Source organism: Leptonychotes weddellii, chromosome 8, assembly GCF_054177405.1.
Source record: "Leptonychotes weddellii isolate Sample4059 chromosome 8, ASM5417740v2, whole genome shotgun sequence".
Classification (NCBI taxonomy): domain Eukaryota; kingdom Metazoa; phylum Chordata; class Mammalia; order Carnivora; family Phocidae; genus Leptonychotes; species Leptonychotes weddellii.
In genome coordinates this window covers 129821956-129840762 of record NC_138376.1, presented here as the reverse complement: position 1 = coordinate 129840762, position 18807 = coordinate 129821956, and the positions used below count along the sequence as shown (strand labels likewise).

The following is an 18807-nucleotide window of genomic DNA, read 5'->3' as shown; positions in this document are numbered from 1 at the left end:
CACCTGGAACCACAGAGGATCACCAGGTTGTCTGGGGCCACAGAGGATCACCAGGTGATCTGGGACCACAGAGGATCACCATGTCATTTGGGACCACAGAGGATCACCGTGTCACCTGGGACCACAGAGGATCACCATGTCACTTGGGACCACAGAAGATCACCATGTCACCTGGAACCACAGAGGATCACCAGGTTGTCTGGGGCCACAGAGGATCACCAGGTGATCTGGGACCACAGAGGATCACCATGTCATTTGGGACCACAGAGGATCTCCGTGTCACCTGGGACCACAGAGGATCAGCATGTCGCCTGGGACCACAGAGGATCACCAGGTCATCTGGGACCACCCATGATCACCAGGTCAAGAGGAGGTAGCAAGTTTTTCAAGGAACATGCAGGAAGCAGAGGAAGGGTCAGCCCTTCTCTCGGGGTCAATGCTGAGAGGGTGCCTGTGACAGGAGGACCCACTAGATGGGGCAACAGGTGTGGGACGGGGTGACACAGGGGCTGCAGTAGTGCTCTGAGTACCGAACCCCAGGAGGCTCGTCTACTTTGAGTGGGGAACCAAGACAGAGCTCTCAGGGCTTGAAAGCCTCCGGGGGAAACGCAGTTCCGACCTTCGAGAAGACGCTCAGGGATGAAGGTTCTGGATGCTTCTTACGGTCAGTAGTGACATGGACAGTCCAGAGTCACTGTGAGGAAAGCAGGAGCCTAGAAACTGTCATTTTTCTCTTTATTTGCCATGCTGCCTTCACTGTTGGCATGGTGAAGTGCTCTTATAGAGTCCTTGCTGGCTTTCGGTCCCCTGACCCGTTGTTGCATGGATTCTTCTAGCTCTCTGTGGACATCTCCTTCTCACGGTGAGGCTTTGGTCCCAGCCCACAACTGAGGATGGGCATGCACTGTGCTGTTCTGCCTGCTCTGCGTATCTCTTCCCCTTTCCCCAAACACTTCTTTTTTGTTTGTTTTCCTCACCTGCTTCCACATCAATATTAATTTCAATATTCTTGTATCTTTTGCTTTTTGTTAGCACTTCTTGGAGATAAGTCAAGAAATCTCTTGGGTTATTAATTTTCCCAGTTCATGTTAATTTGAGATTCAGTGAGAACTTGGGTATCATAAAATCCTTCTTAACAAAAAATCATGTGGATGGTATTACCTTAATACAAGAACGATCTTTGGCAAAAACAAAAAAAAATCACGTTAGTCAACACTCATCATTGTTCCCCAGTATCAGAATTGACTTGTCTGCACACGGCAGACTTTGACTCTGATTCCCTACAGAAGACTGCGTGGAGGGAATTTCCAGTCTCAGGGGTCACACCCCTACCTGAGGGTCTCAGCAGATTTCCTTCATGTCAAAGCATTTACAGAGGGCTCACTGGACCTTGGGTGCTATCCCTATTAGTTCAAGGGACAACTAAGTGCCACTCTCTTATCCAGAATCCCAGGAAGAATCAAGGGATATGCCAAATGTGTATGTCACAATTTACATGTTCTTCTCGGGCTACAGCCTCAGGAAACAGCACAAGGCTGGCACGTGGGGGACATTATAGTGGACACTCAACCAACAGTCCGGAACCCACGGGACACCACCTTTACAGGCTACAGAGGATGTAGGTTCATCCATGTGCCCTTGGCAACCCCACATGGGGTCTGGTCGACAGCTAGTGCTCAATAAATGCTTGTATATCGTAACTCTGTGGGACTCACTCCGGAATGGCTAGGGCAGACGGCAGGGGAAAGAGAAGGTATTTGAGCACACTGATGCAGGGATGCAAGAATGAGAGAGAGCCGAGGCCATGGACAGACACGTAAGCTCAGGAGGAAGCCACGGCCGGTGCTCTCTGCCGTGACTGCGTTAGAACAAACAGCCTGCTCTCCGACCGGACAGTCCGGCCGTCTGTCCACCACCGTCCGCGGCACAGGCCTTATTTGGCAGACATCCCAGGCATCTCCGGACCCTGGCACACAAAAGCTCGGACCTCAGCTCTGCCCTTCAGGGGCAGCAAAAACAAACATCCTACCTGGAGAGCCATTCCCAGTGACAGGATGAAAGTTTACATGAGAAGTGTCTGAAAGTAACAATAAAAGGGATTAAGCCGCTGCCAGATTCCACTTCCTAAACACCCCGGTCTGCACACGGGGATCCCCACCACCGGCAGCTGGCTCACCACACAGACCCCCGGCCTCCCCCGCAGAGCCCCTGATTTGCAGACCTGGGGTGGAACCTGGGAAGTCCGCGACTGATAAGCAGGTCACGTGGCCGCGCAGGAGGCGCCCACCGTCGGAACGGCTGGCACCCGGCCAGGTGGTGGTGGCCGCTGCTGGCTGTGACGGCCAAGCCCCCGTGTTCCGAGGGGGGGGCCACGTGACTCATCACTTCCCCAGGAGCCCCCATGCTTTCTGAGGCAGTGGAAGGAGCAACAGATGGTTGCTCTTTCTCTTGGAGTCCTCGCTTTCCTTAGACTATCAAATGCATTTCATTGATAAAATGACATTTTCTTTTTTAAAGATTTTATTTATTTATTTGACAGAGAGAGACATAATGAGAGAGGGAACACAAGCAGGGGGAGTGGGAGAGGGAGAAGCAGGCCTCCCGCAGAGCAGGGAGCCCGATGCGGGGCTCGATCCCAGGACCCTGGGATCATGACCTGAGCCGAAGGCAGACGCTTAACGACTGAGCCACCCAGGCGCCCCGATAAAATGACATTTTCAAAGGCATTCAGGCCGGAGTTCCTTTTTTGAGGCTCCTGCTCATTTCGAAGCATTTAGAACAAATTACACTAAAACACATGTTAGAGAGTAACCTGCGAAGCCGGGGAATGCATCCAGAAGCAGAGATACCAGATCGTTTGTTCCCTGGCCAGACCTCAGTGGGGACCACGTGCTCTGCAGGGAAATCATTCCCACTGTAGGCACCACAAGGCAGGAATCAGGAACCAGGACACAAGCCTTGCTGGAAGCAACCAGCTCACCCTGCCGCGGGGAGATCACCACGGCACCCAGAAGCAGGCACGAGAAACAGGAGGTGCCAAGAAGCCTCAGGGATGCTTATGACCATGTTTGCATGCTTTAATTGTTAGAGAATGAATACCTCATGTCAGGGCCAGGGACTCCGCTCTCTGAATGAAGACCAAGCAGGGCCCAGTTCTGGGTCCGCATCTAAACACCAGCGAGACCCACACGGTGTCCAAAATACCATCTGCATTCCTATTTCTCCCTGGGCTTGTGATCTCACTCTTTCTCAGACAAGACGAATGCACAACAGGGATTCTGAAAGTAGGGATGCTTCCCTGCTAACAAGGGTCACGGGGCTCAAGATTGCCATGGGTCTGCTTCCTGTAGGGTTTTCCTGATAAGTCTGCGCACAAAGCAGGTTCTAACAAGGATTTGCCATGTGAATGAGCCGGACAATGGGACGTTCCTGAGACAGCCCGTTTGTGTGCAGAACAGCAAAAATCCTGAGGGAGGTGAGTGCTCAACAATGCAGAGGGGACTTCTTGGAGGAAAAGAGGGGACAAGAGAAGACCTTCATCTCTCCCGTACTCATCTCCACCAACCAACACAAATACCATACCCCGAGGTGAAAGAAACCGATGCAAAAGTCTGAGTCCCTTTCTCTGTGATAAACAGAACCAAATGCCCTGTGCTCACATCCAGGGGCCAGTGTGGATGGAATGCTGTCAGGGTCTGGAGGCTAGGTGGGGAGCTCTCAGGAACACAGGTGAAGAGACCAAGGCCCTCAGGGGACACCACGCACAGGTACCTCATGCGACCAATGAAGAGACGGAGGGTCCCAGAGGAGGTCACCCAACTAGTCTGTGACACACAAGAACCACACCAAGGACTCCGCCCCCAGGCCACTACTCTCCACCGCAAGCGCAAATGGCAGGGTCCTCAACCCGAGGGCTCCAGGGCTGCATCGTCTTTCTCCAGGCCCTGACCCCAGGGCTGCAGTATTCACCCAAAACACAGGACCAGTTTTCTAAAAGAAGCCTCAGAGGGGGATGCATGGAAGAGGGGCTGCCTTCCCGTCCCCCTCTCCGGTTTTCATCTTCTTCCGTCTTGAAGGGCATTCAGTGCTGGCTTGTGTCTGGCATCATCAGAAGTGGAAAACAGCTTATTCCCCCTCTCACCTTGGTTTACACATTAAATCAGATTCTTCACATTTTTTAACAGTCTTGGTTTATGTTACGAGATAGCCAAGGCATGAGATCCTTCCAAGGGAATTCTCTTCACAGTTCTTTGAAATGTAGCGTCTGAAACCTCTAATGCAGTCATACCACCCTCCAAAATTATCATCATTATTGAATGCATAAGTACAATCTCTGAGATAGGTGGAAATGGTTCTGGAAGCCCCACATTCACTAAAAGCTGGCTGCTTCTGTAGTCCATCATCTGACACCTCTCGCTGGAGCGTCTGTATTGCCCTCCCCCAGGTGCCAACGCAGGAAGAACCAGCTCTCTGCTCTAATCTGCATGCTTCATACAACACTGTCCTCACACCACCTTCCCCAGGTGCCAACGCGGGAAGGACCCGCTCTCTGCTCTAATCTGCATGCTTCATACAACACTGTCCTCACACCACCTTCCCCAGGTGCCAATGCGGGAAGGACCCGCTCTCTGCTCTAATCTGCATGCTTCAAACAAGCAAAAAGTGTTTCAGTAGAATCTGAAGCCTGGAAAGCATGAGTCTGCATTCCACCGAAACCTTTGGAACACATAGCTTACTCTCATCTCAAGCTGTGCAGTCCAGTACAGAAACCGTTAGCCATGTGCAGCCATTATTACTGAAATTAACCAAATTAGATGAGACTTAAAATTCAGGTGCTCCTCATAGGGGAAGGGAGGGAAAAAGAAAACAAGACAAAATCAGAGAGGGAGAAAACCATAAGAGATTCTTAAGCCGTAGGAGACTCGGGTAGGGGGATGGGGTAACTGGGTGATGGGCATGAAGGAGGGCACATGATGGAAAGAGCACTGGGTATTCTATGCAACTGATGAATCACTAAACTCTACCTCTGAAACTAAGAATACACTATGTGTTAATTAATTGGATTTAAATAAATTAAAAAAAAAATTCCAGTTTTCCTTCGCACAGCTGCTCTGAGTTCCCAGAGCCACCTATGTGTGGGGCCGACAGCAGATGATGCTGTTTGCCTCCCTGAGGACGGCTCTTTTCGACACTGCCGTCGGCAAGCAGGGAGTAAAAGGGTGTCAATCCCTCATCTAGCTCCCTAAAGCTCAAGTTTTTAGAACAGTTGCAAAAGGACAAATAAAAATCAATTCCGTGGCTATATTAATAATGAAACAAATCCAAAATGCTGAGAAAAGAATCTTCTTTTGAAAAAGTTATGTTGAAATTCCACAACTTTAAGTACAGAGGAAACAGAAATGCCTTCCTTACAGGGAAGAGGAAGTGGACGATCCCTGCAGAGGGGCTAGAGAGGTTTCTGAGGCCGTCACCGGCCACTGCAAGGCTGCAGGGAAAGAGCAGGAGTGGCGAGCAGAGCGAGGGGCAGCCGGGGGCCCGTGGGAAGGGGAGGAAACTCTTCCCTGGGGGGCCACGGGGACATGCGGGGACAGCAAGCCCAGAGCGGCTGCAGTGGGAGAGGACACTGTGACTCGGGCAGCGGGGGCCCTGTGTGGTCTGAGTGAGCACGGAGACACACGCCCAGAGTCCACGGGCTGCTCCAAACCGCGGCTTCACTCGCGCTCCTGGGGTCGCTGCCAACCAGGCATCTTCTCTGTCCACAAGGCACCTGAAGCATCGCATACACGCCACCCACACTTTACAGACCAATTAAATGTCCTGAAGAGACACAGAGAAAACTTTGGGTTTTTCCGAGGAAAATGGCAGAAGTCTGGAAGCAAGCCCCACAGCGTTGCCTGGAATCGCACAGATGGCCCTGGGTTAACGTCAGGCAGCACCAGACAAGCTCATGAAAGAATCGAACTTGCCATCGTGGGTGTCCCAGAGCCCACAGCCTCCAGTCGGGGGAAGTGCACCCCAAAGTCCCGAGGGCTGGGAGTGAGGGAGTTTCCTGGATGTGCAGAGTCCCTAATTCCATGACTCATTTAGAGAGTGGAGTCCACATCCACGCATGGGCTCTCCACATCCTCAGACACACCCTGGCTGATTAGCCTTGTAACTCGGGGGTCAGGAACCAGTGCTCTGATCCAGCCGGGCCAATGGACACCTGCGATTCCCAGAACCCCCAAACCCCTGGTCAGGGTCAGGGCAAATCAGCAGCTGCGCCCTTGGTGGTGTGGCTCAGGGACTGGGCTGCTCCAGCAGGGGCTGGGCTGGCTTTGGGGGAAAGAAGCACAGAACAGCAATGTTAGGAGAACTACACCCTCAGATGATGTCTGCTCCAAGGGCTGGGGCTTCCTGCCCCAGAGAATCAGTCACATCCCAAGTCAGAGCACTGCTAAGTTCCAACATCCTTATCAAGTTTTTCCCATCTTCTTAGCAGTGACGACGTGTCCAGGAAATATTTCTAGTGAAGGTTCATTTATCCAAGAAGATTTTGATGGGTTCTTTCCCTGGAGTAAAGCATTTCAGCGGAAGTCCAGAAAAATGCTAGGTGTTAAATTCGGGAAAACAGGAGAGGGAGGAAGAGAAGACTCTTATATCCCTGCAAGTCTCCTAAACAGGATGAAAGACGGGATTGCAATGGTGCCTGCCCCAGGGTCCAGCCTACTGGCCCCAGACGCCGCGCTCTGCCATCGCACCAAGAGTAAATCCACTGGGACCGCCTAAGAGGGGAAGCTACTCTGAGCAGCATCTGCTATGACTATTTAACAGCCTCGCCAAGATTTGGGCCGATATGCTTGGAATCTCGTCAAACCAAGAAAACAGTGAGGTTTATAATGGAAACAGAGACACACTTTAATTTAGGATTGTTCCAAAAGCATCAGAATGGTTCCACACTCATAACACTTGGAACCCACGGCTACTGACATGCAAAGCTCACAGAAGTGGCTGCTGCACGGAGACCAGTTACGTTTTCTGAAGGGTGACTCCTCCGTTAGGAGCTCGTGTCAAATAATCCTGGACGGCAAAAACCAGGGAGGACCCCAACAACAACAAAGGTGCTTAAAAACTAGAACGCGTGGCCGATGGAATAGGTTTTCTCAGCTGCCATTTAACTGGGGAAAGAAAACCAGGATTTATTCACCTTTCTGAAAAAAGAAATATATCTGCATTATCAACTTGCTCATCTATAATTAATTTTAATCAACCAGGGTGTAATATACCTAAAATTTTGATATTAATATATCAAACTAATACAATTTTAGGTGATGATACTATTGTAGGGCCAAATCTTATCACAGTGGTGTCCATTCTGAAGATATCTTTATACTTTGAATGTCATTTCCTGAAGTTTCCCTTTGGTTCTGGAAGCCTGGCATGCCCGTTGGAGTTGCACAGTATCTTGCACAAAGGGATGGGAATTGAGTTTTTAACAAACCTCTGCTGGTGAAGATCAATGTTCCAGCCAGTGTCCTTCACAGAGATCACTTCTGAGCATCTAAACATTCCATCAGTTTCGTCTTTATTTCAATTTTCAAGGTCTTCCTTGGGAACTACCTTCCCACAATTTATGAAAGACTCAAGAAAACGTGCCGGGTGACACCAAATTTCCTCCTATAGAATCTGGTTTAACCCAGCAAGCCGGGCATGGCATGGGGAATGGGAGAAACGCCCCCCAGTGTGCCAATGGTGTTGGTGGAGAGCCGCAGGCCACGCTCGGGGTGGAGGCGCTATTCCGTGGGGGGGACCAGTCCGCCACACGCATGCACTCTCACCGCTGTCTGTGTGTGGTCTCTCCAAGCGTGGCTGACCCGCAACTGCTGTCGTCCCTGAGCCCGGAGAGAAGCCTGTCCAGCTCAACCGACCTTACGGGATTTGTAATGATGTTCCCTTCGTCTTGTGGTGCCTCGGGCGCTCACACGGCCCCTCCAGCCTCACCATCTCCCCTCCAGCCCTGGACTGTCCCTGAAGGGGGAACCGGCCGGCTTCCCATGAACCAGATCTGAGCAGCGGCAGCTGTGAGAACCAGGTGTCTATGTGGGCACGGGTGGGTGCAGGTGGGCGCAGGCGGCTCTTCCTTCCAGCCTCGGGGAGAGTCTGGCTCTAAAACCTAAGGGGACTAGGAGGGGGCAGATGTAGGGAGAAATGACAGTCTTTCTTTGAGCCAAATCAACTTCACGCTTGAGTGTGTGCGCGGCACATCTCCAAGAGGATGGGGTCCAGGCCACGAGGACTCCCTGAATGGCAAGCTAAAACTGCCATTCGAAACACAGTGGGCATTTCCACTCGAGGTAGAAAGGGCCTTTTTTGCCTCCAAAAGGAATTCCCCTTCAACTACAACCTGCAATTTTTCACGCACAAGTAAAAGATGAGGAGACGTTATTCTGTTTGAATAAATTCATCGGCAATTCCAGAAGCAAATTCAATATTAGAATGAACTAAAATACAAAGAGATTAATTAATTGAAGGAATTTAATAAATTGGAAGACTGGCTTCTGGCATGAGGATAGTGGTTCCCTGAAGGAGAGGGGATGCGGGATGGGCACCTGGTCCTCCGACGGCCACGCTGTTATTGCTCTGTACTCAGCAGCATCAAGATTTGCTCCAGAAAAGACCAAAGACGCCGAACAACACAGCTCACTCTCCCCGGGTTTGTAAAACCACCTGGTTTTAGTCTCGCTAATACAGCCAACAGGGCAGTTGTTCTTTGAAAATACCAAAGTAAAATTACGTAAACCCAAACGGCTTTTCTGCATCCGTGTCTGGTAAGATCAGAACATCCCTACGGCTCATATGTGCAGACATTTTAACTCCACTATCCAATCAGTGTTTTGGTTCAAGATTTCATGAATACTTTATTAGCAGGAATAACAATTTAGATCTTCAGACACACACGCGCGGCCTGACTCCATCGGGCATCACTCAGGAGGATTTCTGGGCTCCCTGGCCCCACATGCTGGTTCTGAAAGAGACACCCTTCTTGCCCTGGACTCCCAAGCCAGTTCTCACGTGCTAGGGAAACTATCTTAGCATCAATAATTTCACATAGACAAATTACGTTGTGACTTTGTTAAAATAAAGTCAGTTTTGTGTTGAGCATTGTGCGTCTCTGGCTTCATCACTCCTCCTCCTCCAGCCTTAGCTGGACCCGGACCAAGAGCGCGGCCCTGCTCAGAGACAGATAGGGAAACCATTTGCCATGACCTGAGCTGACCCACCATGAATTCTACCGGATGATACAGAAATACTTCCCGTTGTCAGGAGCGACCACCCGGAGTTATGCAGGGTCACCCTTCATGAGGGAGACACGTCCCCTGCCCTGTTTAAGTGACATGTGAGCGCACCCCAGCAGATGCAGGAGGCTCCCCTCCACGTCCTACCCCAGTGTGAGTGGGGAGTGCAAACCCCAGACCCCATCGGCCCTGGCTGCCATGGGTGTGTGGCCACGGCAAGGGCACCGAAGGGGACACATGCCACGTGAGAAGCTTGTGGCTCCCTAGCTGGGCCACGACACACCCATGGCACAGGATCTGAGTTTGCCACCTGCCATCCCAAAGCCTCCCGGGCCAGTGCCTGAGCTGCCCCTGGGACGGCTCTACCCCAATTTGAGGCAGACTTCATCATTTATAAAACCGGAGCATGAGGGCGCCTGGGTGGCTCAGTCGGTTAAGCTCCCGATTCTTGATCTCAGCTCAGATCATGATCTCAGGGTCCCGGGATCAAGCCCCACGTCCGGCTTCGTGCTGGGCGCAGAGCCTGCTTGGGGATCTGCTCTCCTTCTCCCTCTGCCCCTCCCCACTGTGTGCGTGCTCTCTCTCAAAACTAAATAAAAATAAATGGGGGGCATGACAGGATTTCTCAGGTCCCACAAAGTTTTAAAATCGGGAACCTCTTTCCACCCACCACTTGTCTCAGAGTCCCGCGGTGTGCTTCAGAGGGAGGTGGGCAGGCGCCCCTTGGGTGGGAGCCATGCGCTCTACACTTGTTAGGTGTCGTCAGCCCCGCTCAGGGACTCTCACCCCCTCTGCAGCCACCTCCCCCTGGCACACAACATTTTGTACACTGTGCAGGGTACTGGCCCCTTCCGAGGACGCGTCCCTCTTCCCTCCTGGAGATGGAGCTGTGTGCTGGAGCGCCTGGAGCCGCTGACTGAGGGGCTGGGTCCCCTTCGCCTCCCCCTACCAGAGCACTCAGAAATCAGGCTGTCCCCTCACTGCCTTACGCACATGGACTCGCCCCAGACCCGTAAAAGCAAGGCTGCAGGTCAGAAGGCAACAGACGGAATCGGGTTTGTAGACACTGTTGTGGGCTGAGCGGTGTCCCCCTCCAGAAACATTCCATCTTAGCCCCGGTACCCGTGAATGTGACCATATCTGGAAATAGAGTGTTTGCTGACATGATCAATTGATGATGAGGTTACACTCAACTAGGGTGGCCCCTGCATCCAATCGCTGGTGTTAGGGGTTGAATTCTGTCCCTCAAAATCCATATGTGAAGTCCTAACTCCCACCACCCCAGAATGTGGCCTTGCTTGGAAATAGCTGTTACAGATGTAAGCAGTTAAGTTAAATTGAATCATGTTAAAGCAAGATAAGCCTTTACTCTGATAGGACTGTCGTCCTGTAAAACAGAGAAATCTGGACACACGCACACGGAGAGAATGCCGTGGGAAGATGAACGACTGCGCACAGACACGAGAGGCCGGGCAGGGGCCTGGGGCAGATTCTCCCTCCCAGCCCAGAAGGACCCCCTGCAGACACGTCGCTCTCTGACTTCAGCCTCAGAACGGGGAGAGAACAGACGTCTGTAGTCCACGGTCGTGTGTCACAGCAACCTGGGGACGCTAACAGACAGGCAACCTGGTAACAACAAAGGAGTGAAGTAACAGAACTGTGTTGTCACTGCAATGAAAAATGCCCCAGTCAAAATGATTGGGAAAATGTACTGCTTTACATATAAGAGATGCACAGATTACCCCAAAAATGCTCAAAAGGGCGAGGCACCTGGGTGGCTCAGTCGTTAGGCGTCTGCCTTCGGCTCAGGTCACGGTCCCGGAGTCCTGAGATAGAGCTTCGCATCGCTCAGTGGGAAGCCTGCTTCTCCCTCTCCCGCTCCCCCTGCTTGTGTTCCCTCTCTCGCTGTCTCTCTCTGTCAAATAAATGAATAAAATCCTTTAAAAAACACTCAAAAGAGGAAAGAGAGCTGCATCTACATGTAGATTTAGTGCCATGTATATGAATCTTCTTTGATCAATGGTTGTTCTTAAATTCAGGCTGTGTTTGCCTCCTTTGTAGGTATTATACTGCCAGGTGCCTGGGTAGCCCAATAAACGCTAAAATGCCTCCCTGTGCAGAACCAAGCTTCCCAGATCTTTTCTGCGTATTGTACTTTCTAAAGTACTGATGTTTGCAGGCCCAAGGAGAGGTAGTGGGCTGAATGGTTTAGAAGCCAGAGATGAGGGCACCTGGGTGGTTCAGTTGGTTAAGCAACTGCCTTCGGCTCAGGTCATGATCCTGGGGTCCTGGGATCGAGTCCCACATCGGGCTCGCCGCTGAGCGGGGAGCCTGCTTCTCCCTCTGACCCTCTCCCCTCTCATGCTATTTCTCTGTCTCTCTCTCTTTCTCTCAAATAAATAAATAAAATCTTTAAAAAAAAAAAAAGAAGCCAGAGATGGGCCACACGTGTTTGCCAACAGCAATTCTAAACGGCACCTGTGCCCAATGCCTAGCGGGAACAGACTGCTGAGGAGAGGGGGTCCTGGAGGGTGACAGGCGCCGGGAGCCGGGCGGCCCCCACCGGTGCCCGAGGGGGCAGAGCAGCCACAAACTCCGGAGCTGCACACCGAGAGGAGGGTGGCCAGAGGACCAGCCTCGCCTGTTACCAGGGAGAGTGTGACTCCGAGGACAGGCACCTCCGATGGCTCATCAGGGAGAAGAGGAGAAAATAGTGAGACGAAGGGCAAAAGGTCCGCTCTGTATGGCTGAAGGAGGTGAGCAGTGATGTGGAGGAAGAAGGGGGCTGGGGCGCCGTGGACCACGGTCACCGTGGACAGGGGCAGTGAATGCCGCGGCGGGCGCTTGCTGTTTCTTCGGGAGCACTCTGCCCTGGCCAGCAGGTGCACAAACCGGGTCTCTGCAGGCGGTGGTCGTGCGGGTCCGCGGACCTGCCGGGGCCTCCTCGTCAGAATGCGCACATGCTCCCTGCCCCCGCGCCCAGCGGCTGCCTTCTGTCCGCTCACATGCGGCCCAGAAATGAACGAATTCGTTCACTGAAACACAACAAAACCACAAGCCCACTCTGGCCTGGCCTGGATATGGCGACCGCAGACGTTTACGGAGGCCCCGAACACGCCAGAACGCGCCCCGTGTGCGCTGCACCCACAGGCTGATACCGTGAGGCTGGCGTTTGTGACTCTTGCACGAAAGGCCACTGTGAAGGCTGCGGGCTCGCCCAGGACCCCTGCTCTGTAATGAAAAGTTACCAGATGTGGACTTGGAGGGCAGAGTCGGAGCCAGGAGCACTGGTTTGGTAAGACTCTGCAGACCGCAACAGAATCGGAGCAAACTAAGCAGGGAGTCAGGTTTTCGCAGCCGGGCCTCCGAGCGCTCTGTCCCTGATTCATCGGTGACTCACGATGGGTTTGGATGTCCTTGCGGCTCTGGGCAACGAAGCCCTCGGAGCAGCTAGTGCAGACAAAAGCCCGCGCAGACCCCAACCTTGCGGCACTGTTCCCCGCGGTCTTCGTGCCGCGGCAGCAGGAGACAGCATGATGCAGCTCCTCTCCCCGGCCGTGTGTCCCCCCCGACGCAGTGGCCGGGCTCCCCTCAAGTGACACGGAAGTGCATGAACTGAGGGGCGCATGCGTGGGTCACAGTTCGGAGCTATCCGCGGGTGAAGATGAAATGCCACTTTCAGAGTCCACGGCTGGGACCTGATCTCCCTGTTCTGCCCTCAGACTTCTTCAGCGGCTCTGGAAACAGAACCCATTCCCGTGGCCGTATCCCTCCGGTGAACACTGAGCGGTCTCTTGGGCTGGACCCAGGCTGGACCGGGGAGCCCACAGCGAGATGGGGAGAAGACAGGAGCTTAACGGCACAGCGCAAGCCCCTTGAGGAGGAATGGGGAGCACCCTCCTAAGTCTTGTCTTGGTTCCCAGACGTTCTGTGGCTCAGTTCATAGGCGCTAAGAATTACTCAGAATATTACAAAATTAACCTATTATGTGAAGTACTTTCAAATTTGATGAAGAGCCACAGGAACCTAGAGGGAAACTCCTGAATTTTATTATTAATACACAGAACCTACTAGCATTTTCCGTTTCCTGATTCCCTTTAGTCTGGGGAGCAGAGCTGCCTCCTCAATGTAGTTTATAAACACTTTGTAACATATTTATCAATGACCGACCACACATGACGATCTTGCCAGGACTCACAAATATAAATCAAGGACTGTGTCTTTAGTCGCTAATCAATGGCAGAATCCTTCTCTGTAAACCTGAGTGGTTCAAAACCAGAGGTCCCCAGCATAGACGTGCCCGCTCTCTCTCGGAGCTCAGACACCCTGCACGACCACCCTCTGTCCCGCAGACAGCACTTGAAACTCGAAGACAGCTGGAGGGCTGAGCCGAAAGCTGTCTGCCTCAGATGAACCCCATTCCTGTCAACCTGTTGCCACACCAGGCATACGGACACTCCGTTCCAGCGGGTCACCTCCATCTGGTTCTCTAGAAACACTCTCCTACCCACCCCCTGCTGCTGGCCTACCCACGCCGACCTCCGCTACGGGGAGGAGTCCCATCTCTGAGGACTCAGCTAACTCTCTGGGTCCCCTATGCCATGGCTCACCAACCCAACCACAGTCACCCTTCCTTTATCCAAATGCCTTCAACCATTGACGTCCTAACTGCCTCAAGACAGAGGAAGTCCAGACTGTTCTCTTTTTATTCCAGGTCTTTATGCCTTTGTTCCCTGTAAGACGGAAGGTCTCCAAGGCCAGGAGCTGTGGTTTATGACTCCGTGCACCTTTCCTAACGTCCGGCGGTGAGCGCGCCCCGTGCATCGCTCCTGACACCCCGCGGTGGGCGCACAGCAGGTGTAAGGCACACCGATGACGTGGACCCACTTTGCTTCACAGATGCTACTGGCCAGGAATCCTTATAACGAAGAATAGTGAATGTCCTCTGTGCTGTGCTGTTCCTCTGGGGTGGGCCCAGGGGGAGTGTCTAGGAGCCACTTCCTCACGGAGAAGCCAGGCCCAGGAGACCCCAAGCAGTCTGTGAAGCACGACAACTCTTTGTAGAGTACACAATGCTGGAGAAGTGTGACACAGTTGTGTTCCGTGTTTCAGTTTTCGTCTCATCCCAAAACAGCAAACATTCGGGGAGAGCTCTTGAGAACATCCCACCCTCCCTCGTGCACATGCACACACACTCGCATGTGCACAGGCTCGCACGCACACACATGCACGCTCGTGCACACATGTGCGTGTGCATGTGCACACACGTGCCCACACGCACACATGTGCATGTTGCATGCACATGCACGCACGCACACACGCTCTCCCAGCGAGCTGCCGAACCCGCCACAGACGGCCAGGCGGACTGTGGTGAGCTATAACATCTTCAGCACACGCGCATCTTGTTCCTTCATTTCCTCTTCCTGCTGGGCCCAGAGACGGACACAGAACAAAGAGAAAGGGCTCAGTTACAGGTCCGTCACTTCCAACTGTCCTCTTCGACTCACTCGGTAGAGAAAAGAGGTTACAAAAATACTCATAAAAGAGAAATCAATGATTGGAAGTCCATCTAAATGCACATTGCATGACTAAGTACCACACAATGAGTCCAAAGTATACATTTTCACACTCTGCGACTGAACAGCTGAATAACAGTGATCTGGAGTCCAGATTCTTAGATCAAAAACCAAGGAAAGCAGATTTGCTGATTCTGAGCTGTAAGCGGTGACTTGTTCCAAGTAGTTCCAAAAGCTTCAAGAGTTTCACAGACTCAGACACCCTGACTAATTCTAAGCGTGTATTAGAAGCCTTTAAAATGTTGATGCACAAGTCCATACCCCAAATATATGTGAAGAAAAAAATCAGAAAAGCACGCATTATGCACAGTATTGCTCATTGCAATCTTATTTCTAATAGCAAAGTAAATCTGAAAGAACTAAATATCCAACCACAGAGGCTTAGATAAATAAATTACTATAAACCCATGCATCAGAAATGTAATATAATAATCCATCAAAAATCATGTAAAAGGTATAGAAACTATTTCCAAACAAAAAATATTTAAAATTTTAAAATACAAATTTTAAGAGGTGTGGAACAGATCCCAAGGCTACATACACTACACATAAACACACACACACACACACCCAACACACAGACACACACATCCACTACACAGAAGACCACAAACTACCAGTCCCGCAAAGTTTTATCATGTGTAGTCTCTGGGGAGTGATAAAACGGGAGATGGACACACTCTTCTGTTTCCAAATTCCCACAGTGGATCTCGGCGACTGTTCTTTTTTAAAAAAACATTTTTTTTAAGATTTTATTTATTTTTTCATGAGAGACAGAGAAAGAGAGAGAGAGGCAGAGGGAGAAGCAGGCTCCCAAGGAGCAGGGAGCCCGATGCGGGACTCGATCCCGGGACCCTGGGATCATGACCTGAGCCGAAGGCAGACGCTTAACCATCTGAACCACCCAGGTGCCCCCCAAAAAAACATTTTTAATACATGTTATTTTTAACCTATAAAATACTTCCAACCTAGGGAAAATATGTAATGATATGCCCATCACCCAGCAGACACATACTGGTAGTAAAGGAAGACAAAAGCATGAGTTATTAAAAGCAATAGCAAAAAATAAATACCCCAAACATCCATCGACACATCGAAGGCACATATTCTGTGCCTGTTGCAATACGTTCGGATTCTCATCTAACAAGTGATCGGTTGCATACGATGAACACTTCAGTCAAACACACATCCCTATCACCACCAGATCTGGACTGACTCCCCAAATCAGAAACGCAGCCGACTCTTTGGTGTATTTCCAGCTGCCCCCTACAGTTTAGGATAGCTAAGAACACAACAGAAGTATCTGGGTTCAAGCCCTATTTTGGTCCACTGCACCCACGAGCTCCTCTGTGTCCATGAACTGGAGTAACAGATCCCTCCCCACGGCTCTGCCGGGGGGTCGAGGGACACAGAACACGCGAAGGGCCTGGCACCCAGTGTCATACCCCAGACACTAGTCATCACACCCCAAGACCCCCCCAAAGTCACCTGGTCCCAGACACCTCCTGCTCCCGCCTGTCCTACCTGGTCTAGGGCACCAACCCCACCCTCCTGTGACGTCCCAGCACTTGGAGGGAGCCTGGCTCCCTGCCACCTGCAGCCCTCCATCCCAAGCCCACCCTCCCCTCTGCCCAGGACTTCATCTTCTCCTACCAGACAAGTGTCCTTCCTGCAATGAACCCCCGCCCGGGCTGCGGGCATCCGGCCAGTTGGGGTGCTGGTCCTCTCCATCTCCAAGCTACCTTCAGCCTCCCGTCCATCACCCTCAGGACACACCCCACCTTCCCAGGCTGGACCTCATTTCCTGCTCTTCTCCCAAGGCTTCCACAGGTTTTTACGGAACTGACCTCGTCTGCACATCCGACTCGCTCTCCTCGTGACTCACGGAGCAGAGTGGGATGCAGAGGGGATGAGCACTGCGTTCTTCACTGGGCATGTCTGCCTGGGCCTGGCACGCACAGCCATTCCACAAATGTCTCAGAAATAAGTAAGTGAGTGAGCCCAATCTGCTTCCACAGGGAGGAGGAAGGGAGGCATAAAACTGTGCTGTTTACACACGAGGCCAACGACCCTTCATAGGTGTTGTCTCCAAACCCTGAGAGGAGCATGCTGTGAGGGGACCAAGAATTTTAGAAGCTAACAGGGTTAGATCCCGTGTCTTTCTGATTCCACATCTCCCATCTGCACGGGTTTCTACAATAAGAACGATCTGACGTGAGTCTGCAACACTCAAAGTCATCTAATCTGAAATTACAGCCAAATCTACCTTACATCCTTTACTTCCTTTTTAAAAAAATCTATTTAGAAGTGTATCTGAATCCTTACTCATAGGACTTGAAATTAGTTTTCTATGTAGTTAGCAATGTGGTATCATTTAAAAGTGAAATGACCCAGTAATACATCCCAATAACGAGGAAACCATGGTTTAACCTCAGAACCACCTCACGCACCTCCGTATCCAAATGTTTGGAAAATGTTAAATGCTCAGAAAGCTGAGGAGATGCTTAGCTGATAACTTGGTCATTTGTTCCAGGTTTTCTAAATCAAATAGCAGCAGCTTAGCCTAAGTTGGTTACTTAGCCTAAGCTGGTTACTGTGCTTTACTGTGCACGTGAATGACCCCCTCGGAGTTGTGCAGTGTGCTGCCTGGGCAGCTGTACACAGTGCTCTTGGCTGTGGAGCTCTCGCAGAGGCAGTTGCAGGTGCATCTGGAGTTTGGCTGGATGGATAAATTTGGAAATCATCAGATTGCAGATGGTGTTTAAAGACTAGGACATAGTGGCATTACCAAAACATAGGGTGTGCAGAGAGCAAAGGGGCCAGGACCAAGCACCAGACAGAGGACAGAGGACAGAGAGGGCTCAGTGCGGGACAGGGTGCCTGGACAGGAGGACCAGTCAGCACCGGGAACAAATCCAGGAGTGGGCGGCGACTGCAGGGCCCAGGGGAAACTTCAAAACGAGGAAGCCGTGAGTTCATTCAACTTACCCCAAAGCCTCAGCCTCACCTCCCATGACATGGGGTCCAGGTGGGCAGTCAGCATCGCCCTCCCCTTGTGCACAAACAGAGCGGATGATCAGGAGTTGGCTGTCCACGTACAAACCTGCAGGAAGGTCGGCCACGGCTGCGCTTCTTCTTCACCAGCCATCCCCTCACTGGGAGGTGCCCATGTGCTGAGGGAAGGAGCCACCCAGCCAGCAGGGGCCAGTTTGCTGGTGACCCAACACCCGGTCTGACGGCGCGTGTGCTTGTGTTGTTGTGTCATAGCAAGAGTGCAGAGGGACTCACCCAGACACACGCTCACACTTGCACGCTCACACTCACACCCAGACACATGCTCACACCCACATGCTCACACTCACATGTTCACACACCGGACATACTCATACTCACACCCAGACCCACGCTCACACTCACACCCAGACACATGCTCACACCCACATGCTCACACACACACCAGAAACATGCTCACACTCACATCCAGACACATTCACACCCACATGCTCACACTCACACCCAGACACATGCTCACACCCACATGTTCACACACCACACACGCTCACACTCACATCCAGACACACTCATGCTCACACCCAGACCCACGCTCACACTCACACATTCACATGCACACCCAGACCCACGCTCACACTCACACCCAGACACACGCTCACACTTGCACGCTCACACTCACACCCAGACACATGCTCACACCCACATGCTCACAATCACATGTTCACACACCAGACACACTCATACTCACACCCAGACCCACTCTCACACTCACACATTCACATGCACACCCAGACCCATGCTCACACTCACACCCGGACACATGCTCACACCCACATGCTCACACACCAGAAACACACTCACACTCACATCCAGGCACACTCATATTCACACCAGACCCACACTCACACTCACACCAGAAACACGCTCACACTCACACATTCACA

General features: G+C 51.8%; 1 protein-coding gene and 1 long non-coding RNA gene across 2 annotated transcripts in view; both read right to left on the bottom strand.

The window, feature by feature from the left end:
• The window catches only part of SMOC2 (SPARC related modular calcium binding 2), a 95380-nt gene that overhangs the window by 68216 nt on the left and 8357 nt on the right, over positions 1-18807 (bottom strand). The gene's annotated exons all lie outside the window — the stretch shown is intronic.
• Positions 8458-16589, bottom strand: LOC115943438 (uncharacterized). Its single transcript, XR_004078019.2, has 3 exons — positions 16505-16589; positions 11046-11190; positions 8458-10901 (listed from the first exon to the last, which is right to left on the bottom strand). It is a non-coding gene; the product is annotated as an uncharacterized LOC115943438 (long non-coding RNA).